Below are 27,400 nucleotides of genomic sequence, written 5' to 3'. Positions count from 1 at the left end.
CACATTGTATCAGAGAGTGAGTAAATCCCACACTCACACACTGTATCAGAGAGTGAGAAAATCCCGCACTCTCACACTGTATCTGAGAGTGAGTAAATCCCACACTCTCACTGTATCAGAGAGAGTAAATCCCACAGTCACACACTGTATCAGAGAGTGAGTAAATCCCACACTCACACGCTGTATCAGAGTGAGTAAATCCCACACTCACACACTGTATCAGAGTGAGTAAATCCCACACTCACACACTTTATCAGAGAGTGAGTAAATCCCACACACACACTGTATCAGAGAGTGAGTAAATCCCACACTCACAGACTGTATCAGAGAGTGAGTAAATCCCACACTCACACACTGTATCCGAGAGTGAGTAAATCCCACACACACTGTATCAGAGAGTGAGTAAATCCCACACACACTATCATAGAGTGAGTAAATCCCACACACACACTATCAGAGAGTGAGTAAATCCCACACACACACTATCAGAGAGTGAGTAAATCTCTCACTCACACACTATCAGAGAGTGAGTAAATCCCACAGTCACACACTGTATCAGAGAGTGAGTAAATCCCACACTCACACACTGTATCAGAGAGTGAGTAAATCCCACACTCACACACTGTATCAGAGAGTGAGTAAATCCCACATTCTCACACTATCCATGAGTAAATCCCACACTCGCACATTCCAAGAGGCTCACAGTTCCTGAAGGAATCCCACACTCACGCACAGTCTCTCTGTGGTGAAGGGTCCCTCTTACCGACAGCCAGGTGACTTTTCCCGGTGAATCTTTACACACACACACTGTATCAGAGAGTGAGTAAATCCCACACTCTCACACAGTATCAGAGAGTGAGTAAATCCCACACTCTCCCACTGTATCAGAGAGTGAGTAAATCCCACACTCTCACACAGTATCAGAGAGTGAGTAAATCCCACACTCTCACACAGTATCAGAGAGTGAGTAAATCCCACACTCTCACACTGTATCAGAGAGAGTAAATCCCACAGTCACACAATGTATCAGTGAGTGAGTAAATCCCACACACACACACTGTATCAGAGAGTGAGTAAATCCCACACTCACACACTGTATCAGAGAGTGAGTAAACCCCACACTCACACACTATCAGGGAGTGAGTAAATCCCACACTCACACACTGTATCAAAGAGTGAGTAAATCCCACACTCACACACTGTATCAGAGAGTGAGTAAACCCCACACTCACACACTGTATCAGAGAGTGAGTGAATCCCACACTCACACACTGTATCAGAGAGTGAGTAAATCACACACTCTCACACTGTATCAGAGTGAGTAAATCCCACACTCACACACTGTATCAGACAGTGAGTAAATCCCACACACACTGTATCAGAGAGTGAGTAAATCCCACACTCACACACTATCAGAGAGTGAGTAAATCCCACACTCACACACTGTATCAGAGAGTGAGTAAATCCCACACTCACACACTGTATCAGAGTGTGTAAATCCCACACTCACACACTGTATCAGAGTGAGTAAATCCCACACTCACACACTGTACAGAGTGAGTAAATCCCACACTCACACACTGTATCAGAGAGTGAGTAAATCCCACACACTCACACTGTATCAGAGAGTGAGTAAATCCCACACTCACACACTGTATCAGAGAGTGAGTAAATCCCCCACACACACTGTATCAGAGAGTGAGTAAATCCCACAGTCACACACTGTATCAGAGAGTGAGTAAATCCCACACTCACACACTGTATCAGAGAGTGAGTAAATCCCACACACACACACTATCAGAGAGTGAGTAAATCCCACACTCACACACTGTATCAAAGAGTGAGTAAATCCCACACTCACACTGTATCACAGAGAGAGATAATCCCACACATACACTGTATCAGAGAGTGAGTAAATCCCACAGTCACACAGTGTATCAGAGAGTAAATCCCACATTCACACGCTATGTCAGTGAGTGAGTAAATCCCACACTGTATCAGAGAGCGTAAATCCCACACACACACACTGTATCAGAGAGTGAGTAAATCCCACACTCTCACACTGTATCAGAGAGAGTAAATCCCACAGTCACACAATGTATCAGAGAGTGAGTAAATCCCACACACACACACTGTATCAGAGAGTGAGTAAATCACATACTCTCACACTGTATCAGAGAGTGAGTAAATCCCCCACACACACACTGTATCAGAGTGAGTAAATCCCACACTCACACACTGTATCAGAGAGTGAGTAAATCCCACACACACACTGTATCAGAGAGTGAGTAAATCCCACACTCTCACACGATTAGAGAGTGAGTAAATCCCACACTCACACACTGTATCAGAGAGTGAGTAAATCCCACACACACACTGTATCAGAGAGTGAGTAAATCCCACACTCTCACACTATCAGAGAGTGAGTAAATCCCACACTCACACACTGTATCAGAATGAGTATATCCCACACTCACACACTGTATCGGAGAGAGTAAATCCCACAGTCACACAATGTATCAGAGAGTGAGTTAATCCCACACTCACACACTGTATCAGAGAGAGAAAATCTCACAGTCACACAATGTATCAGAGAGTGAGTAAATCCCACACTCACACACTGTATCAGAGAGTGAATAAATCCCACACTCACACACTGTATCAGAGAGTGAGTTAATCCCACACTCACACACTGTATCAGAGAGTGAGTAAATCCCACACACACACTGTATCAGAGAGTGACTAAATCCCACACTCACACACTATCAGAGAGTGAGTAAATCCCACACACACACACTGTATCAGAGAGTGAGTAAATCCCACACTCACACACTGTATCGGAGAGTATGTGTATTCCACACTCGCACTACATCAGAGAGTGAAGAAATCCCACACTCACACACTGTATCAGAGAGTGAGTAAATCCCACAGTCACACTGTATCAGAGAGTGAGTGTCAGAGATGAGTATATCCCACACTGTATCAGAGAGTGAGTAAATCCCCCACACACACTGTATCAGTGAGTAAATCCCACACACACTATGTCAGTGAGTGAGTAAATCCCACACTCACACACTATCAGAAAGTGAGTAAATCCCACACTCACACTGTATCAGAGAGTGAGTAAATCCCACACTCACACACTGTATCAGAGAGTGAGAAAATCCCGCACTCTCACACTGCATTTGAGAGTGTGTAAATCCCACACTCTCACTGTATCAGAGAGAGTAAATCCCACAGTCACACACTGTATCAGAGAGTGAGTAAATCCCACACTCACACGCTGTATCAGAGTGAGTAAATCCCACCCTCACACACTGTATCAGAGTGAGTAAATCCCACACTCACACACTGTATCAGAGAGTGAGTAAATCCCACACACACACTGTATCAGAGAATGAGTAAATCCCACACTCACAGACTGTATCAGAGAGTGAGTAAATCCCACACTCACACACTATATCCGAGAGTGAGTAAATCCCACACACACTGTATCAGAGAGTGAGTAAATCCCACACACACTATCAGAGAGTGAGTAAATCCCACACACACACTATCAGAGAGTGAGTAAATCCCACACACACACTATCAGAGAGTGAGTAAATCTCTCACTCACACACTGTATCAGAGAGTGAGTAAATCCCACACTCACACACTGTATCAGAGAGTGAGTAAATCCCACAGTCACACACTGTATCAGAGAGTGAGTAAATCCCACACTCACACACTGTATCAGAGAGTGAGTAAATCCCACACTCACACACTGTATCAGAGAGTGAGTAAATCCCACACTCACACACTGTATCAGAGAGTGAGTAAATCCCACACTCACACACTGTATCAGAGAGTGAGTAAATCCCACACTCACACACTGTATCAGAGAGTGAGTAAATCCCACACTCACACACTGTATCAGAGAGTGAGTAAATCCCACACTCACACACTGTATCAGAGAGTGAGTAAATCCCACATTCTCACACTATCCATGAGTAAATCCCACACTCGCACATTCCAAGAGGCTCACAGTTCCTGAAGGAATCCCACACTCCCGCACAGTCTCTCTGTGGTGAAGGGTCCCTCTTACCGACAGCCAGGTGACTTTTCCCGGTGAATCTTTACACACTGACAAACTGGGACTGGAGACATTCTTTCTGAAATGTACTTCCTGTTTGTAATATGATTGTAATCTGAGGTTTATGATTGGTGGAAAATCCTAATTCTGATTGGTCTGTGTTTATATCCTGTCAATTAAGCAGAACATAACTGGCTGTCCTCATTCTCACAATGTCCAATCACAATCATTCCTTTCCCCATTCCTCATTAGCATAGATGTGAGGCTCTGTCTATTTAATCAGCGCTCGGAAGGGGTTTGCTTTATTTCTGGGTGATATTGACGATGGCTGACGAGAAGAAACCAACATCGAAACCAGCTTCCAAGAAGGGAGCCAAGAAAGTCATTAAGAAACCGGCAGTAAAGGGCGGCAAGAAGCGGCGAAGGTCGAGGAAGGAGAGTTACTCCATCTACATCTACAAAGTGATGAAGCAGGTTCACCCCGACACCGGCATCTCCTCCAAGGCCATGAGCATCATGAACTCGTTCGTCAACGATATTTTCGAGCGCATCGCGGGTGAGGCTTCCCGCCTGGCCCATTACAACAAGCGCAGCACCATCAGCTCCCGGGAGATCCAGACCGCCGTGCGCCTGCTGCTGCCCGGGGAACTGGCCAAGCACGCCGTGTCGGAAGGGACAAAGGCGGTGACCAAATACACCAGCTCCAAGTAAAACTCCACAAGGACTGAAAACCACCCCAAACACAACGGCTCTTTTAAGAGCCACCCACAATCTCTGTGAAAAAGCTGCACCATCTTTTCCCGCATTGACTTGATGAGAAATCTCTTTGTGGAGGATAGAGATTTGTCCCGTTCCAGAATGTTGTGAATGTGGCTTCATACCCGCCCGTCACAGACACTTTCACACAGAAGAGAATCAAACTGAATTGAGAGCGGATTTTAAACTCAGTCTGGCATTTGTGACGGACAATGAGGAGAAACACAATTTCAGGAGGGAATTATTTAAATTTAATTATAACTATATTCAGAGTTTAACAACTGGTGAGTTAAATTCATAAGGAATTTTTTTTTTCTCTCGGGTGTTGTATTTACCCCTCCCGGAACACAGTAAAGGCGGGAATGAAGAGGTTATTTTAGGGCTGATCTGTTTATTCCGCAGTTTTCCCAGGGGACGGAACCAGCGAGATTTGAGCACACACAGGACCTGAGTCCATTGCAGCGCTTTAAGATCTGCCTCTCCCCGGCCCTCCCTATTCTCCGGACACAAAGCTGCCTGTTCCACCGGCTGGATAGAGTCGGGGATTCTCTCCACACTTCCCAGTGTAACATTCCCGGCCGCTTTCAGGAGAGAGGCTCAGAAATCAGCACTTTCTCCCTGTCCCTGTGAAGCCTGTGTGAAGGAGTTGGTTGGTAATCTCGATGTTTCTGCTTTTGCAGTGAGCTGAGATTTGCTCCGTTTTAAATTGCTGAACGGCGTCTTATTACCGCCGGTTACAGAGAAGAGATTGACAAATTCAATCTGTTACTAAAATAGCGCCCGGATTCTGGGATGGAAAAATCAATAAACAGATAACAAAGTGTGAGATTCAAATAGTTTCCTGAACATTGAGCCGGTCCGTTATTTGGGATTTTCCTGCACTGAAATTGGCGGGAGTTTGGAATTTGAAAATGTCAGCCAATCAAAACCTGTAGCTCCTTCTCTCCAGCTCTCCGATTAGTTCAGGCAGAATTCACTCCGCCGCCTTGGCTTTGTGCTGAAAGCTGTTATTATTCTGTTATTTTCACAGCCCCCAAATCACCTCATTAGCAGCTGTTTTTAGCGGGAACGGAGCCTTCTCCCAATTCCTGAAATGTACATTGATCCATCATTTTATTCCCAGTAATTCCCGCAGGGTAACAGTCCGGAGTGGGATGATTCCAGAGCGGAATAAGGAGAGTCTGAGGACTCAATCCCACTCCCTGTTTTCAGTGAAGGACACTCGGTCCTGACTGAAGACTAAACGGAGCGTTTTCCTTCCGGGAATGCTGTGAACAGGGATTGATTCCGGGACAGTTAGAAAGCGAGAGGATAATGAATCACATTTGAACTAAATGTTAAACCCGCGCCTGTGATTGGTGACGGGAAGCGCTGAATTAAACCAAATAAATCGAAGGGATTTGAAATCTCTGACTAAGGACGACATTTATTTGAATTCGCTCCTTTGCCACAATGAAATTGGCGGCTTTTTGAAATGGACAAATTCTCAGCTTCTGCCGGTTGTTGTGGGTAAATCCCGCCCTCTTCTGTTTCCAGTGCGCTGATTGGTGCAGAATATAGGCAAATGAGGTGAACTGAGCAGCAACCAATCAGAGGAGCCGTCAGTTTATAAAAGAGTAAATGCTGCAGAAATTGTTCATTGTGTGAAAGTGATTGTGAGATTGGGACAATGTCTGGAAGAGGAAAGACCGGCGGTAAAGCTCGGGCCAAGGCCAAGTCTCGCTCCTCCCGGGCTGGACTGCAGTTCCCGGTGGGCCGTGTTCACAGGCTCCTGAGAAAGGGCAACTATGCCCAGCGTGTGGGGGCCGGAGCCCCGGTCTATCTGGCTGCTGTGCTCGAGTATCTGACCGCTGAAATCCTCGAGCTGGCCGGCAACGCGGCCCGGGACAACAAGAAGACCCGCATCATCCCCAGGCACCTGCAGCAGGCCGTCCGCAACGACGAAGAGCTCAACAAATTGATGGGAGGGGTGACCATCGCTCAGGGCGGGGTGCTGCCTAATATCCAGGCCGTGCTGCTGCCCAAGAAAACCAGCGCTGGCGCCGGCAAGAAGTGAAGCGACCATTCTTTAATCTAATAACCCAAAGGCTCGTTTCAGAGCCACTCACTTTATCTGAAAAAGGGCCAACTATTGTCTGTCCCTCAGATTCTGCTCTGCTACTTAATGTGCAAACGTTTCACGCTTTATGACATCAATCCGCAGCGCATTCTGTGCAGATTATTTACATATTCAGTATTTATGATACATGTGAATTGACGGTGTTTATTGAGGATAAAAGTCTGTGAACTGAATTTATCTTAGTTTCAATAATATTCCTCAAAGAAGGAAGTCTGTAACTTGTAATCTATCCGCAATTGATTCCGCTCTATTTACTGTGTAGATGTTACTGCGATGACTATATCTGTAAGTGGGTTACTGTGTGACTCGCTTCATACTCGGAGCCTCAGATTAACCTCAACCCCTGGCTCAATTTGCAGGAAAGTTTTTATGGAAGCAGTTTATTGGGGTAAGAAATCCTGGGTAACTGAAATTGTAGATCCAATAAAAATGTTTTGATATTACATACTGTGCGGCCAAACTGACACCATCGTTTATAAACTATGAATTTTCTTTGAGATATGGAGACGAGAAACGTCATTATGATGCAGAGTAAATTGTGAGAATTCCCCTCAAGCCTCCTCCTGCTGTGATGGCAACTTTTCTGTGCGTGAGTTGGCCTTTACGGTCTTTGTACCTTTCTATCGAACCATCCATTTATCTATGCAAGTTTCTACCTCACTATCTACATATCTATCATTGGACTCGAAACCTTAGCTCTTATCTCCTTACACATGCTGCCAAACGTGCTGAGATTTTCCAGCATTATCTCTTTCGTATTTATCCCTCCATATCTGTCGGTCCGTCTTTCTACCCATTAATCTAAGTTACTCTTTCGAAGGGTCGGTGCAGTCTCGATGATTACATGAGATATTGTTGATGTTTCTATTAGCAATCACCGCAAGTCTAGTGAATTGGGCTGAAATTAAATACAGGCTGGCCCACAACTGAGAACGGATCCAGGGGAATGAGGAAACAGATAGCAGGGAGAAAAAAATAAAGGCAATAAAATAAATTCCTGAATCGAAACACTGGATGTGGAAGCTCTTTTCCTGACAGACTTGGTGGCTCTTAAAAGAGCCTTTGTTGTTGTTGGTGCTGAATCCGGGCTTTAGGCGCGTTCCCCGCGGATGCGGCGGGCCAGCTGGATGTCTTTGGGCATGATGGTGACTCGCTTGGCGTGGATGGCGCACAGGTTGGTGTCCTCAAAGAGCCCCACCAGGTAAGCCTCGCTGGCCTCCTGCAGGGCCATGACGGCGGAGCTCTGGAAGCGCAGGTCTGTCTTGAAGTCCTGAGCGATCTCTCGCACCAGGCGCTGGAAGGGCAGTTTGCGGATCAGCAGCTCGGTGGATTTCTGGTAGCGGCGGATCTCCCTCAGAGCCACAGTGCCGGGTCTGTAGCGATGGGGCTTCTTCACTCCGCCCGTGGCTGGAGCGCTCTTGCGGGCCGCTTTGGTAGCCAGCTGTTTGCGAGGAGCTTTGCCTCCGGTCGATTTGCGCGCTGTCTGCTTGGTCCTGGCCATGATGTGAAACTGGGGGAAACGCACACGCTGAGAATGCTGGCGCCGCTCTCTCGCTGCCTATTTAAGACATTATAGTGACCGCCCACTTCTCCTCATTGGATGCAGCCCGAACCCGTGGACAAGTTTGAAAAGAGCGATGAGCGGCAAGGATATCAGGGCCCTGATTGGTGGACCTGCAACTGACACCCCATCAATTTCAAAAAGCCCGCCAATTTCACAGGGACCAGGAACGGATATTTGAGAAAACTGAAAAAATCAATCTCAAGTTGTAAATATTAAAAACTTCTCAATGATTCCTTCTCCAATTTTTGTCTCGGATTGGACGCAACCGAGAGAAGATGAATAAAATCGAGCAGGTACATAATTCCCGCTCGCATTACAATGTCAGTGTTCACTATGTGCGGTTCCAGGTTTGACTTTGGGGAATGGTTGTTTCAGACTGTACAACGCATCTATGTCGCCTTGTAATGAGAAAACAAATCAATGATGGGAAAGGATGCTCTAACGCTACCCGTCTTAACAGAAAACCGCGGTTTCCAAGCTGACTCGCTAAACCAGCTCGATGAGTTATTCTGCTGCCATTCTAAGGTCAGTGCTCTCAATGTGAGGATTTGGGCGGCTCTTAAAAGAGCCTTTGGGTTTTGTTAAATTGTCAAATGGATTTCCTCAGCCGCCGAATCCATAGAGAGTGCGGCCCTGGCGTTTGAGAGCGTAAACCACATCCATGGCGGTGACCGTCTTGCGCTTGGCGTGTTCAGTGTAGGTGACCGCGTCCCTGATCACATTCTCCAGGAAAACCTTCAGCACCCCGCGAGTCTCCTCATAGATCAAACCCGAGATGCGCTTGACGCCGCCACGGCGAGCCAGGCGGCGGATTGCTGGTTTGGTGATGCCCTGGATGTTATCACGAAGCACTTTGCGGTGCCGCTTTGCTCCGCCTTTACCCAGTCCTTTGCCTCCTTTCCCTCTGCCAGACATGATGCTTGTTCAGTCAAATCGCTGCTGAATGAGAGACGAGCTGCTGCACTTTCCATTTTTATACAGCCCGCCCCGACCTGACTGAGAGAGAGAGGCGGGGAACAGACTGAGTGACAGACAGAGCAGTGAAATGTCTTTGATCATCCAGCTCCTCCTCCTGCCTGCTCCAACCCACATTTTATATTCCAAACAGAAGTGAAAAGAGCGCGCTGAACAACACGTACAAACTGTGACATCAGACAGCAGCTAGTTAGAAACGCGGATCTATTAAATCCAGACGTGTCAGTAATATTCCCGCCTCAGTTCACTCCTTTCAAGAACCAGCCCAACTATCTGCTCCCATTTCAACCCCAGCTCCGATTCCATCCCCACACAACTCCTCTCCCAGACGGGTTGGGAATTTTACTAACATCCCTTCCAGCTGATATAAAGTGTTTAAGTTGTGAGGCGGGATTTCTCCGCCATGTTAACTCTTTTACAGACTCTCCCCTGAATCTGTGAATAATGAAACTAACACAAACTGTGACTGTTCCCCCGGACACATCCCCGGTTAGGAAGAGGTTCTAGTAAGGAGTGAACTGAGGCGGGAATATTACTGACAAGTCTGGATTTAATAGATCTGCGTTTCTAACTAGCTGCTGTCTGATGTTGCAGTTTGTACGTGTTGTTCAGTGCCCTCTTTTCACTTCTGTTTGGAATATAAAATGTGTGTTGGAGCAGGCAGTGTCTTAGTGCAGAGCGGGGGGCGAGGCCCGGTGCAGAGCATGTCAGCGAGTGAGCGGCAATACTGGATTGACATTTCTGTCTGAAATCTGCTCCCAGCACCGGGACAGCGATTCATTGGTCGGGGGATCAGCTCTTTCCTGAGAGATGTGGGTGGCTCTGAGAAGAGCCTTTGGTTTCAGAGGTTTACTATTTGCTCGCCTTCTTTCACTTCTTTGCTGGTTTCTTAGCCTTTACTGATTTGACTTTGGGCTTGGCCCTCGATTGGGTCGGATTTTTTACGCCCGTGGTCTTTTTCACGGGAGACCTTTTCTTCGGGGCTGCTTTCTTCGCGCTCTTTTGGGGAGTTGCCGCCTTCTTGGCTGCTGGTTTCTTGGGGGATTTCTTGGCTGTTGGTTTCTTGGCTGCTGGTTTCTTGGGAGATTTCTTGGCCGCTGGTTTCTTGGGGGATTTCTTGGCTGTTGGTTTCTTGGCTGCTGGTTTCTTGGGAGATTTCTTGGCTGCTGGTTTTTTGGGAGATTTCTTGGCTGCTGTTTTCTTCACTGAAGGTTTCTCGCCTGCTCCGGTCTTTCTCATTTTCCCCCCGGTTGTCTTCTTAACGATCTTGAAGGAGCCGGAGGCGCCCGTGCCCTTGACCTGAGCCAAGCTGCCGTTGTCCACACTCCTCCTGACACTTTGCTTGATTTGGGCCCCCCGTTTATCCACATCGACCCCTTTGCTCCGCAGCGCCTTCTTTATGGCCTGTAAGGAAGCCCCCTTGCGATCGCGGCTTTCCGCCACAATCTGGAGGATCAGCTCGCCCAGCCCGGGACCTTCTTGTTTCTTCCGGGGAACCGCCTTCTGCTTCTTGACAGCCTTGACTGGGGCGGGGGCTGGAGGAGCCGTTTCGGCGGCTGCACTGTCGCTCATGTCCGAGACTCTGCACAAAATCTCTCCGTCAATGTGGGTGAGAAATGAAGCCTCTGGTGGCGGCACTGAGCAACTTAAAGGCAGCGAGCGGACGGGGCGGAGACAACCTGCTCTCAGCTCCAGGCTGCTGCTGCCTCTCTGTGTTTTTCTCTCGTCCCAAACTCTCCAATTCCACTCAAATTCCAGCTCCACAGTGTCCCAGGATAATTCCTTCCTGTCTCTCACACTCTCATGTTTGCTGTAGAAAAGGTTTCACGCGATTTGAAGGCTCCATTTTGCATTTAAACCCGTTTTACTGATGCACTGTTCGCGCTCTCTCACCCGATCGCTCTCATTTTCCCAACCTTTCCACAGAAATCTGGAAAGCAGCATCGAAACTGCCCTGAAATCCAACTTGGAAAAGTAGGAGGGGAACAGGGGGATTGTTTGAATGAAAAATATTTCCATTCAGTCCCAGAGGGATTGGGAGATCTCCTGGTCAGAGCGGACACACAAACACAGTTGGTTTCTCCTGTTTGGTCCGCCCCTTTCACACACTCTCTCTTCCACAATATTCACATCCACACACAAGGTCTGGAAATGACATTTCCCAGGGCAGAATTCTCCCTCTTCTCAACACTTGTTTCCCAATCCCTGTCTTAATTATAGATTTTCATCTCACTTACTGATCAATTCTCTGAGTTTTCTGTTTACCTAAATACCCGGCAGCAGCCAGTCATATTTTAAAATCTAAATTCATTGATGACACACCTCCCTTGAAGGTGAAAATACAATTGATCTCTCTCTCAGTGGAGATTTTCCAGCTTGATGTGATCCTCCTGCACTGCCCGGTAACACTGAACCCCAAACTCAACAAGCAAGGACACCCAGTTAAAGAATAATCCCACCCCCTCTGAGAGTGGAGATTTTCACAGTGACACAGATTCTGACCATTCTGATCCCAGTAGCAAATTTAATAAAGAGAGATGGACTCGCAGAGCCGGACGTTCTGTGTAGAGGAGGGACAGTGACCGTCTCACCCACAACACGGCAGCTGTGTTCACAGTGAGGGCCAGTGTTTCTCGTGTTATCACTGTGTCCAGTGTTCACAGTGAGGGCCAGTGTTACACCAGTTGTCACTGTGTCCACAACACTCCTGATGAAATATTGAACATTTGAGAGAGAGAAATATAGAGAGTGACATAGAAACAAGGATAAGGATGAACTCATAGAGCTGGACTTTCTGTGTGGAGGGGAGACACTTCCACAATCCGGGCACCTGGAAATCAGAGGAATGTTCACAACCAGGGGAGTTTCCATCCAGGAGAGTGTTTAAAATAGTGAGTGTAAACCAGGAGAGTGTGCAAAACCATGAGAATGTGCACAATAAAAAGGATGTAAACCAGAGAGCGTGTAAACCAGGGTAGTGTGTAAACCAGGGTAGTGTGTAAACCAGGGTAGTGTGTTTAACAGGGGAATTTATAAAGCAGGGAGTGTATTCACCAGAAGATTGTGTGAATCATGAGAATGGTGATACCAGAGAAGTGTGTAAATCTAAAGGAGAACAAAGAAAAGGACAGCACAGGAACAAGCCCTTCGGCCCTCCAAGCCTGTGCCGACCATGCTGCCTGACTAAACTACAACCTTCTACACTTCCTGGGTCCGTATCCCTCTATTCCCATCCTATTCATGTATTTGTCAAGATGGCCCTTAAATGTCACTATCGGCCCTGCTTCCACCACGTCCTCTGGCAGCTAGTTCCAGGCACCCATTACCCTCTGTGTAAAAAAACTTGCCTCGTACATCTACTCTAAACTCTGCCCCTCGCACCTTAAACCGATGTCCCCCAGTAATTGACCCCTCTACCCTGGGGATAAGCCTCTGACTATCGACTCTGTCTGTGCCCCTCATAATTTTGTCGATCTTGTCAGGTCGCCCCTCAACCTCCGTCGTTCCAGTGAGAACAAACCAAGTTTATTCAACCGCTCCTCATAGCTAATGCCCTCCATACCAGGCAACATCCTGGTTAATCTCTTCTGCACCCTCTCTAAAGCCTCCACATCCTTCTGGTAGTGTGGCGACCAGAATTGAACACTATACTCCAAGTGTGGCCTAACTAAGGTTCTGTACAGCTGCAACATGACTTGCCAATTCTTATACACAATGCTCCGGCCAATGAAGGCAAGCATGCCGTGTGCCTTCTTAACTACCTTCTCCACCTGTGTTGCCCCTTTCAGTGACCTGTGGACCTGTACACCAAGATCTCTCTGACTTTCAATACTCTTGAGGGTTCTAATATTCAATGTCTGTTCCCTACCTGCATTAGACCTTACAAAATGCATTATCTCACATTTGTCTGGATTAAACTCCATCTGCCATCTCTCCGCCCAAGTCTCCAAACAACCTAAATCCTGCTGTATCCTCTGACAGTCCTCATCACTATCCGCAATTCCACCAACCTTTGTGTCATCTGCAAACTTACTAATCAGAACAGTTACATTTTCCTCGAAATCATTTATATATCCTACAAACAGCAAAGGTCCCAGCACTGATCCCTGTGGAACACCACTAGTCACAGCGCACCAATTAGAAAAGCATCCTTCCATTGCTACTCTCTGCCTTCTATGACCTAGCCAGTTCTGTATCCACCTTGCCAGCTCACCCCTGATCCCGTGTGACTTCACCTTTTGTACCAGTCTACCATGAGGGACCTTTGACAAGGCCTTACTGCAGTCTATATAGACAACATCCACTGCTCTACCTGCAGCACTCATCTTTGTGACCTCTTCGGAAAACTCTATCAAATTAATGAGACACGAACTCCCCTTCACAAAACCATGCTGCCTCTCACTAATATGTCCATTTGGATAGAGAGTAAACGAGGAGAGTGAGTAAAGCAGGAGAGTGAGTAAACCAGGAGATGGAGCGAACCAGGAGATTGAGTGAAGCAGGGGAATGAGTGAACCGGGGGAGTGAGTGAACCGGGGGAGTGAGTGATCCGGGAGAGTGAGTGAACCGGGAGAGTGAGTGAACCGGGAGAGTGAGTGACCGGGAGAGTGAGTGAACCGGGAGAGTGAGTGAACCGGGGGAGTGAGTGAACCGGGGGAGTGAGTGAACCGGGGTGTGAGTGAACCGGGGGAGTTGAGTGAACCAGGGGGGGGGGGAGTTGAGTGAACCGGGGGGGGGGGAGTTGAGTGAACCGGGGGAGTGAGTGAACCGGGGGAGTTGAGTGAACCGGGGGGGGGGGGGGGGGGGAGTTGAGTGAACCGGGGGGGGGGGGGGGGAGTTGAGTGAACCGGGGGGGGGGGGTTGAGTGAACCGGGGGAGTGAGTGAACCGGGGGAGTGAGTGAACCGGGGGAGTGAGTGAACCGGGGGAGTGAGTGAACCGGGGGAGTGAGTGACCCGGGGGTGTTGAGCGAACCAGGAGAGTGAGTAAACGTGGGGAGTGAGTGAACCAGGGGAGTGAGTGAACCAGGGGAATGAGTGAACCAGGGGAGTGAGTGAACCCAGAGGTGGAACAATGGTTCGCACTGCTGCCTCACTGTGCCAGGGACCTGGGTTCAATTCCAGCATTGGGTGACTGCCTGTATGGCGTTTGCATGTTCTCCCCGTGTGTGTGGGTGGGTTCCCTCCGGGTGCTCCTCTTTCTTCCCACAGGCCATAGATGTGCAGGTTTGGTGGGTCGGCAATGCTGAATTCCCGCTGTGTCCAAGGGTGTGTCGGTTCAGTGGGGTTACGGCTTTATGGGGATAAGGCGGCGAGTGGGCGGAGCTGGGGCGCTCTTTCAGAGGGTCGCTGCAGACTCGATGGGCCGAATTGCCTCCTTCACACTGTAGTAATTCTGTGGTTCAGTGAAATGGTAGTTTGCAGAAAGTGTGAGTTTGAGGGGCTGAGTGACAGTGTAATAACAAACAAGCTGCAGGCAATGACTGCAAATTGAATCTCTCATTGGGACAAACACACAGCTACAAAGGTGATTGGTTGAGCCCGAGGGCGCAGGGCCACTTGCAGCCACACACACAGTTCCCCCCAACACGGGCTCTATAGGAGGTTTTGCTCTCTATGCAAAGACGTTGTGGGTGAGCTTGCTGTCCGCCCCCGGGCCGATTCGAAAGGCAGGCCGCGTCTGGGAGCTTCCTGGATGGGGTGGAACAGCAACACGGTGCCCATCGCTCCCTGTCCCCGAGGGCAGTGGAGATGACTGGTTTCGGAGTACTGCGACCAGCCGCGTTTCAAGACAGCGGCCGAGCTGCGGAGACGGTGCTTTGAGCTGCGGAGACGCTGCTTCGGACTGCAAAGTTTGCTGTCGGCGGTTTGAGTTTGCGGAATAGAGGACGAAGGAATGGAGGAAGGAGGGCAGCTGGATATGCTGCTGGAAGCGGCGGGTTGGAGCCAGGATTGGAGGCCCGGCGGGCGCCCGCGGTGGGTTGCTGCCGTTCCTGGTGTTTCTGAGGGTTCGGCCCCATTGGACGCCCCTTGGATGGTTGGGACTGACTCTGGGACTTTCTTTCCCATTGCTGGTTGTTGCCTACATTGGAGCGACTCTGGCCGTTGCCATTGCAGGACTTTGAGGACATGTTGCTTCTTGTGAATTTCGGCTAAAGCTCCTGGGCCGGGGTCACGACATGGAACGTGTAAATTGATGGACTTTTTGGTGTACTAATGGAGTTGTTTTATTTTTGAGTCCAGGACAGACAACTCTTTTTGGTTTTCTTTGAAATGTTATTTAATTCTGTTGTTTAGAATGTTAAACTAATGTGAAACTGCTTTGCCTCCGAATGGTCCCGTGCCTCTGGGCGGGGTCCAGGAAGGGGGACTCTCTCTCCTCTGCCGTACCCGGGTCTGGCTCTCTCCGGTGGTCTGTGCTCCTAGCGAGGAGGGGCCTTTTCTCCGGTGTGTCGGCTGCCGGGCGGGGTGGAGGGGGGTGGGTGAGCGGGGAATGGACTAGTTGCTTGCTGGCTTTCTGCCAAGTGGCTTAGCACGGTTGTTACAAGTTTTGACTACGAACCCCTTGGGTAACGGGGTGATTACACACCTTTCCTTCCGGGTGGTTTCCTGTGTTTAGTGGGTGTTTTCGACATGATATTGGTTATTGTTGTATGACTGCACTGTTGTCGAATTGTTTTAGTGTTGTAAGATTTGGTTGGGTTATTCTCGTTCGCTCTGATTGTGTAGTTGGACCGCCCAGCCTAACAACGGCCCCTTGCCGGTTGAGTGGGTTTCCACGGTCCCATGATTGAGAGTGCCTTTCTCCTCTACCATGCCTGGATGTGACTCTTTCCGGCGGTCTGTGCTCCTTGCGGAGGGAGCCTTTCATCCGATGTGTAGACTGCCGGGCTGGGGGGTGGGGGGTAGAATGAAGCAGCCACTTGCTGGACCTTTCCGGCGGGCGGCTTGGGGCCGTCGTTTGCGTTGAACTGGGGACCCCCTTCCTTAGGGGGTGACGAACAGGGGGTGGTTGAGTTTGCCCATGGGCGGCCCTTCACAATCAGTAAATGTTTCTTTTCTGTCGGTTGTGTTTGTTTTGTCTTTGTGAGTGGGTGGATTTCTGGCAGTGTTTTTCATATCTCGTAAAGGTTCCTTTCTTGTTATATCATGGTTGAAATGTGTCAGATTGGGTTCGGTGATTGATTTTACCCTGTTAATCTTTTAAAGGTGAATTAAGGACTGGTGCCTGGTGATTGGTTTTGATATGTCACTGTTAAGATGTATTGAAGCTTTGTGGGTCATATTTGTTCGGAAGCGGCCGTATTGTATCGGGGCCTTGTGCCTCGCGACTGCTTGTCTTATGTGTTTCGAGGTTGTTACCTCAAAATGTACTTGTGTCTTGTGTTTTTTTTTGTTCCTTTTCTTTTTGGAATGGTCGTATGGTATCGAGGCCTTGTGCCTCGCGACTGTTTGTGTTATGTGGCTGTTCGATTGTTACTTCGAACTATGCTTAGGGCCTGTGCCTTGCAGCTGTTTGTGTTCAGTGACTGATCGTCAATTTGAAGTGTAATGAGGCCTGGAGCCTTGTAAATTGTCTTTGTTGTAACTGTGACCACAATAAAATATGGAGAGTGACAGTGTAATAACAAACAAGCTGCAGGCAATGACTGCAAATTGAATCTCTCATTGGGACAAACACACAGCTACAAAGGTGATTGGTTGAGCCCTAGGGCACAGGGCCACTTGCAGCCACACACACACAGTCCCCCCAACACGGGATCTCTTGGAGGTTTTGCTCCACATGTGATGACTATGAAATGGGGAATGTTCCCCTTGATTCTCAATGCTGAATTGCGGCGGGGATGTGCGCATGCCCGGTGTAACCTCGCCCCTGCTGGTCGTCATTCTGAGATTGGGAGTGCATGCTCAGGCCCTCCTCCACACACTCTCCATTTGGTCACTGAGTGGAAACGGTTTGTTGAAACTGAGGGAAATGTCAATGTCAGCGCCCAGGTCAGCGAGGAAACAGCGTTCTCATTGCAGCAGCACCTCCATCTGGGAGTGTGAGCAAAGAGGCTCAGAGATCATTACTGACTCGGGGGGGAGTTCAGGGAGAATCGGGGGCTGTTTGCAAGAGGCGCAGCGGAGCACGATCTTGTTCCGGGACTTGGAGTGGGTGGGGGGGCGTGGAGGGAGAGCTCTTTCTGGGCCTGGCTTATTGTCTGATTCTGGGTTAGGATTTGGAGAGTATTTTCTTTCTTTTACTGATTGGGGGCAGCATGGTGGCATCGTGGTTAGCACGGTTGCTTAACAGCTCTAGGGTCCCAGGTTCGAATCCCGGCTTGGTCACTGTCTGTGCGGAGTCTGCACGTTCTCCCCGTATCTGCGTGGGTTTCCTCCGGGTGCTCCAGTTTCCTCCCACAGTCAGATGTGCGGGTTAGGTGGAATGGCCATGATAAATTGCACTTAGTGTCCAACACTGTCTAACAGCGCACATGGGCTGGTTTAGCACACTGGGCTAAATCGCTGGCTTTTAAAGCAGACCAAGTGCAGGCCAGCAGCACAGTTCACTTCCCGTACCAGCCTCCCCGAACAGGTGCTGGAATGTGGCGACTAGGGGCTTTTCACAGTAACTTCATTTGAAGCCGACTTGTGACAATAAGCGATTTTCATTCCATTTGACATGGTTAGGTGGGGTTACTGGGTACGGGGGGAGGCGTGGAACGCTCTTTACAAAGATGGGCTCGATGGACCGAATGGCCTCCTTTTGCCCTATAAATTCTGTGATTATCAGTTGAAAGAATAGATTGATCTATCATTGGCCTCATCTGACCCCGATTTACAAGAGATATGCTTTCTTCCCCCTAGTTCAACAGATGAAGAAATGAGTTCCAAGAACAAGATGATGATTCCTCAGCAAAATGTATGTGTCGCCGTCTCCTTCTAACTGACAGTAAGTACAATATTAATCCAACATTGCAGAGACACAGACACAACATCATCTCCACCGTCACAGAGAACAGAAGCAGTCACACTCACATTGACCTCAAGTCCCAGATAAACATGTCCAATCCAACAGTGATACACGAGAGGGCAGGTGGGATAATTTTCCACAATTCGTCCTCCCTCCATATCATGGAACGTTGGATCAACTTGTGATAACAGCTTTTCATCTGGAAAGTAATAATTAGGTATAGATTCAGCAATCAATGTGGATGTAATCGATTTGCACTTTTTTTGCAACTTTCTTAGTGCAAAATACATAATAATAATCGCTTCTTGTCACAAGTAAGCTTCAATAAAGTTACTGTGAAAAGCCCCTAGTCGCCACATTCTGGCACCTGTTCAGGGTGGCAGTTACGGGATTGAACCCGCGCTGCTGGCCTTCTTATGCATTAAAAGCCAGTTGTTTAGCCCACTGTGCTAAACCAGTCCCTGGTTTATCTCGAACGATCTCCGATATAACGGTACAGTGTCATTTTCATGAGACGTGGATACAGATCATTTGTTATATCAATATTATCACTAAAAGTAATAATGGAAGATCAATATTGAACAGAAAGTTCACCATTAACTCACAGAACAGATATTGACAAGAACAGAAAACACAATAAAATCACGCACATCAGAGAGGTGGACAGATAGAGATTAAACCCAGAATCCTCTAACAGAGATAGACAGCTACAAATGCAAGCACACAGAACTGAGGCAGAGAGTTATAGAATCAAATTGATTTTTCGCTAACACTTGACCCAAAACAGAGACAGACAGCTACAGTGGAAAACACACACTCTCACACACATTCAGACACCAACAACTGAGCAGAAAGCAGTAAAATATGCCATAGATCATACACAGACAGTGAGGGTAAAACACACTCACACATCCTCTCACAGTCAGCAGTAAAATATGCATTATCTATCACAGAGAGACAGTGAGGGTAAAACACACTCACACATCCTCTCACAGTCAGCAGTAAAATATGCATTATCTATCACAGAGAGACAGTGAGGGTAAAACACACTCACACATCCTCTCACAGTAAGCAGTAAAATATGCATTATCATAGAATTTACAGTGCAGAAGGAGGCCATTCGGCCCATCGAGTCTGCACTGGCTCTTGGAAAGAGCACCCTCCCCAAGGTCAACACCTTCACCCTATCCCCATAACCCAGTAACCCCACCCAACACTAAGGGCAATTTTTGACACTAAGGGCAATTTATAATGGCCAATCCACCTAACCTGCACATCTTTGGTGGCCAATTTGAGGAAACAAGGTTCAGACAGGGCATTGGAGGGATACAAGATAGCCAGGAGGGAACTGAAGAAAGGGATTAGGAGAGCTAAGAGAGGGCATGAACAATCTTTGGCGGGTAGGATCAAGGAAAACCCCAAGGCCTTTTACACATATGTGAGAAATATGAGAATGACTAGAGCGAGGGTAGGTCCGATCAAGGACAGTAGCGGGAGATTGTGTATTGAGTCTGAAGAGATAGGAGAGGTCTTGAACGAGTACTTTTCTTCTGTATTTACAAATGAGAGGGGCCATATTGTTGGAGAGGACAGTGTGAAACAGATTGGTAAGCTCGAGGAAATAATTGTCAGGAAGGAAGATGTGTTGGGCATTTTGAAAAACTTGAGGATAGACAAGTCCCCCGGGCCTGACGGGATATATCCAAGGATTCTATGGGAAGCAAGAGATGAAATTGCAGAGCCGTCGGCAATGATCTTTTCGTCCTCACTGTCAACAGGGGTGGTACCAGGGGATTGGAGAGTGGCGAATGTCGTGCCCCTGTTCAAAAAAGGAACTAGGGATAACCCTGGGAATTACAGGCCAGTTAGTCTTACTTCGGTGGTAGGCAAAGTAATGGAAAGGGTACTGAAGGATAGGATTTCTGAGCATCTGGAAAGACACTGCTTGATTAGGGATAGTCAGCACGGATTTGTGAGGGGTAGGTCTTGCTTTACAAATCTGATTGAATTCTTTGAGGAGGTGACCAAGCATGTGGATGCAGGTAAAGCAGTGGATGTAGTGTACATGGATTTTAGTAAGACATTTGATAAAGTTCCCCATGGTAGGCTTATGCAGAAAGTAAGGAGGCATGGGATAGTGGGAAATTTGGCCAGTTGGATAACGAACTGGCTAACCGATAGAAGTCAGAGAGTGGTGGTGGATGGCAAATATTCAGCCTGGATCCCAGTTACCAGTGGCGTACCACAGGGATCAGTTCTGGGTCCTCTGCTGTTTGTGATTTTCATTAATGACTTGGATGAGGGAGTTGAAGGGTGGGTCAGTAAATTTGCAGACGATACGAAGATTGGTGGAGTTGTGGATAGTAAGGAGAGCTGTTGTCGGCTGCAAAGAGACATAGGATGCAGAGCTGGGCTGAGAAGTGGCAGATGGAGTTTAACCCTGAAAAGTGTGAGGTTGTCCATTTTGGAAGGACAAATATGAATGCGGAATATAGGGTAGAGTTCTTGGCAATGTGGAGGAGCAGAGAGATCTTGGGGTCTATGTTCATACATCTTTGAAAGTTGCCACTCAAGTGGATAGAGCTGTGAAGAAGGCCTACGGTGTGCTCGCGTTCATTAACAGAGGGATTGAATTTAAGAGCCGTGAGGTGATGATGCAGCTGTACAAAACTTTGGTAAGGCCACATTTGGAGTACTGTGTACAGTTCTGGTCGCCTCATTTTAGGAAGGATGTGGAAGCTCTGGAAAAGGTGCAAAGAAGATTTACCAGGATGTTGCCTGGAATGGAGAGTAGGTCTTACGAGGAAAGGTTGAGGGTGCTAGGCCTTTTCTCATTAGAGCGGAGAAGGATGAGGGGCGACTTGATAGAGGTTTATAAGATGATCAGGGGAATAGATAGAGTAGACAGTCAGAGACTTTTTCCCCGGGTGGAACAAACCATTACAAGGGGACATAAATTTAAGGTGAAAGGTGGAAGATATAGGAGGGATATCAGAGGTAGGTTCTTTACCCAGAGAGTAGTGGGGGCATGGAATGCACTGCCTGTGGAAGTAGTTGAGTCGGAAACATTAGGGACCTTCAAGCAGCTATTGGATAGGTACATGGATGACGGTAAAATGATATAGTGTAGATTTATTTGTTCTTAAGGGCAGCACGGTAGCATTGTGGATAGCACAATTGCTTCACAGCTCCATGGTCCCAGGTTCGATTCCGGCTTGGGTCATTGTCTGTGCGGAGTCTGTACGTCCTCCCCGTGTCTGCGTGGGTTTCCTCCGGGTCCTCTGGTTTCCTCCCACAGTCCAAAGATGTGTGGTTAGGTGAATTGGCCAATGATAAATTGCCCTTAATGTCCAAATTGCCCTTGGTGTTGGGTGGAGGTGTTGAGTTTGGGTAGGGTGCTCTTTCCAAGAGCCGGTGCAGACTCAAAGGGCCGAATGGCCTCCTTCTGCACTGTAAATTCAATGATAATCTATGATTAATCTAGGACAAAGGTTCGGCACAACATCGTGGGCCGAAGGGCCTGTTCTGTGCTGTATTTTCTATGTTCTATGTTCTTTGGACTGTGGGAGGAAACCGGAGCACCCGGAGGAAACCCACGCATACACGGGGAGGACGTGCAGACTCCACACAGACAGTGACCCAAGCCAGAATCGAACATGGGACCCTGGAGCTGTGAAGTAATTGTGCTATCCACAATGCTACCGTGCTGCCCTTAAGAACAAATAAATCTACACTATATCATTTTACCGTAATCCATGTACCTATCCAATAGCTGCTTGAAGGTCCCTAATGTTTCCGACTCAACTACTTCCACAGGCAGTGCATTCTATCACAGAGAGACAGTGAGGGTAAAACACACACTCATATTTTCTTATGCACATGTTCACTCACAAGTAACTTAGCAGTAAGCACTACATAAGCATTATATAGCGCAGAGTCTGAGGGTGAAACACACACACACCAATCACTGAGCATTAAGCAGCAAAATATGTTATATAGAGCACAGAGTAACAGTGAGGTTTATACACACTCACTCACACTCTTTCTCTCATACACTCTCTCTCTCACACACACACCCATGCACTGTCTCTCCCACAGACACTCACAAATCCAGAACATAGTAGTAATCAATAAAATATTAATTATATATCACAGAGATACAGTGAGGTTAATACTCACTCACTCACTCACACTCTCTCTCTCTCTCTCACACACACACACACCAGTCACTGAGCAGGAAGCAATAAAGTATGCAATATATACCACAGAGATACAGTGAGGGTAAAACATGCACTCACTCTCTCACACTCTCTCACTCAGTCAGATAGCAGTAACTGAGCAGTAAGCTGTAAAATGTGTTATACACCATAGAGAGACAGTGAGGGTAAATCACACACTCACGCTGTCTCTCACACACTGTCTCACATTTTACTGCATATTGAGCAGTAAAATATTTGTTACATATCAGAGAGAAACAGTGAGGGTAACAGGCACACACACACACTGTCTTTTGCACACTCTCTCAGACACAGTCACACACACTCACAAACACTCTCTCTCTCATAGAAACCCTACAGTGCAGAAGGAGACCATTCAACCCATCGTGTCTGCATTGACCCTCTGAATGAGCACGCCACGCTAAGACCAATCTCCCACCTTCTCCTTGTAACCCCACCGAAGGTCAGTTTAGCATATCCAAACCCCGTAACCTGCATATCTTTGGACTGTGGGAGGAAACCGGAGGAAACCCAAACAGACACGGAAGAATGTACAAACTCCACACAGTCGCCCGAAGTCGGAATCGAACCCAGGTCTCTGACGCTGTCAGGCAGCAGTGCTAACCACTGTGCCACCCTGCTGCCCATCAGCAGCACATCCACTTTTCACCCTGTTGCTCTCTCACACACCTACACAAACACTCACTATCCCGCACACATACAGACTCTCACTCCCTCACACAGACTCTCACTCACACTCACTCCCTCACACAAACACTCCCCATCTCACTCACATACTTTCACTCACTCACATTCCCTCACTCACACACTCTCACTCACACTCCCTCGCTTTCACACACACACTCTCACTCACACTGTCACTAACACTCACTATCTCACTCACACACTCACAGTCACTGCCTCTCACACACACTCTCTCTCACACACACTCAGTCACTCTCACTCACACACATACCAGTCACTGAGCAGTAAGCAGTTAAAAATGTGTTATATATCACAGATACATAGTGAGGGTAAAACTCACACACACCTGTAAGAGTAAAATATGTGTTATATATCACAGATACATAGTGAGGGTAAAACACACACACACCTGTAAGAGTAAAATATGTGTTATATATCACAGATACATAGTGAGGGTAAAACACACACACACACACACACCTGTAAGAGTAAAATATGTGTTATATATCACAGATACATAGTGAGGGTAAAACACACACACACACCTGTAAGAGTAAAATATGTGTTATATAATCACAGATACATAGTGAGGGTAAAACTCACGCACACCTGTAAGAGTAAAATATGTGTTATATATCACAGATACATAGTGAGGGTAAAACACACACACACCTGTAAGAGTAAAATATGTGTTATATATCACAGATACATAGTGAGGGTAAAACACACACACCTGTAAGAGTAAAATATGTGTTATATATCACAGATACATAGTGAGGGTAAAACACACACACACCTGTAAGAGTAAAATATGTGTTATATAATCACAGATACATAGGAGAGTAAAACTCACACACACACCTGTAAGAGTAAAATATGTGTTATATATTACAGATACATAGTGAGGGTAAAACACACACACACACCTGAGTAAAATATGTGTTATATATCAAAGACAGTGAGGGTAAAACTGACAGCCAAACTCACTCTCTCTCACACACCACTCACTCTCCCAACAATGATGTGGAGATGCCGGCGTTGGACTGGGGTGAGCACAGTACGAAGTCTGACAACACCAGGTTAAAGTCCAACAGGTTTGTTTCGATGTCACTAGCTTTCGGAGCGCTGCTCCTTCCTCAGGTGAATGAAGAGGTATGTTCCAGAAACACATATATCGACAAATTCAAAGATGCCAAACAATGCTAGGAATGCGACCATTAGCAGGTGATTAAATCTTTACAGATCCAGAGATGGGGTAACCCCAGGTTAAAGAGGTCTGAATTGTGTCAAGCCAGGACAGTTGGTAGGATTTCGCAGGCCAGATGGTGGGGGATGAACCTCAAACGAACCATTGTTTGCAGCAAACTACCCAGTCTTCAGAACAGTGACCACGACACCACAGAACCCTGTCATGGCAATCTCTGCAAGACGTGCCAGATCATCGACATGGATACCACCATTACACGTGAGAACACCACCCACCAGGTACGCGGTACATACTCGTGCGACTCGGCCAACGTTGTCTACCTCATACGCTGCAGGAAAGGATGTCCCGAAGCGTGGTACAATGGCGAGACCATGCAGACGCTGCGACAACGAATGAACGGACATCGCGCAACAATCACCAGGCAGGAATGTTCCCTTCCAGTCGGGGAACACTTCAGCAGTCAAGGGGATTCAGCCTCTGATCTCCGGGTAAGCGTTCTCCAAGGCGGCCTTCAGGACCCGCGACAATGCAGAATCGCCGAGCAGAAACTTATAGCCAAGTTCCGCACACGTGAGTACGGCCTCAACCGGGACCTGGGATTCATGTCGCATTACATTCATCCCCCACCATCTGGCCTGCGAAATCCTACCAACTGTCCTGGCTTGACACAATTCACACCTCTTTAACCTGGGGTTACCCCATCTCTGGATCTGTAAAGATTTAATCACCTGCTAATGGTCGCATTCCTAGCATTGTTTGGCATCTTTGAATTTGTCTATATATATGTGTTTCTGGAACATACCTCTTCATTCACCTGAGGAAGGAGCAGCGCTCCGAAAGCTAGTGACATCGAAACAAACCTGTTGGACTTTAACCTGGTGTTGTAAGACTTCGTACTGTGCTCTCCCAACAATAACTGAGCAGGAAGCAGTAAAATATGTTATACATCATAGAAACAATGAGGGTAAAACTCACACTCTCTCACTTACACACTCTCACTCACCAGTACCTGAGCAGTAAGCAGTAAAATATGTGTTCTATATCACAGAGAGATATTGACGGTCAAACGCACACTCACACACTCTCAGTCACGCACTCTCTCTCACAAACCAGTACCTGAGCAGTGAGCAGTAAAATATTCATTTTCTATCACAGAGAGACAGTGAGGTTAACACATACACACACATAGATAGAGTCGGAGATAGACTATGACTCTATCTTATAATCATCTTTATTGTCACAAGTAGGCTTACATTAACACTGCAATAAAGTTCCTGGAAAAGTCCCCAGTCGCCACATTCTGGCGCCTGTTTAGTTACACGGAGGGAGAATTCAGAATGTCCAAATTACCTAGCAGCTCGTCTTTCGGGACAATCGACCTATGAGTGTGTGTAGTAACCTCTGTGATAGTAACCACTGTCTCTCTGTGATATATATTGAATATTCTACTGCTTATTGCTCAGTTACTGGTGTGAGAGAGAGAGTGTGAGTGTGTGTTAACCCTCACTGTCTCTGTGCGATATAACTCGTATTTCACTCTCTCTCACACATTCTCTCTCACACACACTCATACACTCTCTCTTCACACACACACACCAGTAACTGAGTGGTAAAATATGCTTTATATATCACAGAGGGATAATGAGAGACAGTGTGACACACACTCACTATTTCTCTGGCAAACACTAACTCTCACCCACACTTGCACACTCACTCTCTCACACTCCTAGTCCCTCTCTCTCAGACTGCCTCACACATGGACACACCAGTCACTGAGCAGTAAGCAGTTAAATATGTGTTATATATCGCAGAGGGACAGTGAGGGTAAAACACACTCTCGCCACTCTCACACTTAAGTAACTGAGCAGTAAGCAGTAAAATATATTATATATGATAGCCAGATAGTGAGGATAAACACACTCGCACACCAGTAACTGAGCAGTAAAATATGTGTGAAATATCACAGAGACAATGAAGGTAAAACACACACACACTCACGCAGACTATTTCTCACACTCGTACACTCTTGCAGACATAGTGACACATTCCCTCGCACACACTTCCTCACACACACTCACACTCTCATATTCTCATACTCTGATATTCACACACTCTTTGACACAACAGTAACTGAGCAGTAAGCAGTAAAATATGCATCATATATCACAGAGACGGTGATGGTAAAACACACTCTCTCTCTCACAGACACCCCCCCCCCAGTAACAGAGCAGCAAGAGTAAAATATGTGTTACATATCAAAGAGTGACAATGTAAAATACAGAGGCTCACTCGCTCACACACGCACTCTCTCACACACCCACTCACACACACATCCACCCACTCACACACCCACACACTCTCTCACACACACATCCACCCACTCTCTCACACACATCCACCCACTCTCACACACATCCACCCACTCTCACACACATCCACCCACTCTCACACACATCCACCCACTCTCACACACATCCACCCACTCTCACACACATCCACCCACTCTCACACACATCCACCCACTCTCACACACATCCACCCACTCTCACACACATCCACCCACTCTCACACACATCCACCCACTCTCACACACATCCACCCACTCTCACACACATCCACCCACTCTCACACACATCCACCCACTCTCACACACATCCACCCACTCTCACACACATCCACCCACTCTCACACACATCCACCCACTCTCACACACATCCACCCACTCTCACACACATCCACCCACTCTCACACACATCCACCCACTCTCACACACATCCACCCACTCTCACACACATCCACCCACTCTCACACACATCCACCCACTCTCACAC

The 27,400-nt window shown here is 47.5% G+C and overlaps 1 long non-coding RNA gene across 2 annotated transcripts in view; it reads left to right on the top strand.

Annotated features, from left to right (window-relative positions):
- The window catches only part of LOC140400023 (uncharacterized), a 67,147-nt gene that overhangs the window by 37,177 nt on the left and 2,570 nt on the right, over positions 1–27,400 (top strand). The window contains exons 1-2 of one of the 2 annotated variants that reach the window (XR_011937981.1): positions 16,509–17,479; positions 18,335–18,419. This is a non-coding gene — a long non-coding RNA (uncharacterized lncRNA). Of the gene's footprint in view, positions 1–16,508; positions 17,480–18,334; positions 18,420–27,400 lie in introns of those variants that run through there. The other variant, XR_011937980.1, reaches the window with a different exon arrangement.

This window comes from Scyliorhinus torazame, chromosome 24 (genome assembly GCF_047496885.1).
Source record: "Scyliorhinus torazame isolate Kashiwa2021f chromosome 24, sScyTor2.1, whole genome shotgun sequence".
NCBI classification, from domain to species: domain Eukaryota; kingdom Metazoa; phylum Chordata; class Chondrichthyes; order Carcharhiniformes; family Scyliorhinidae; genus Scyliorhinus; species Scyliorhinus torazame.
This window is presented reverse-complemented; position numbering and strand designations above follow the sequence as displayed.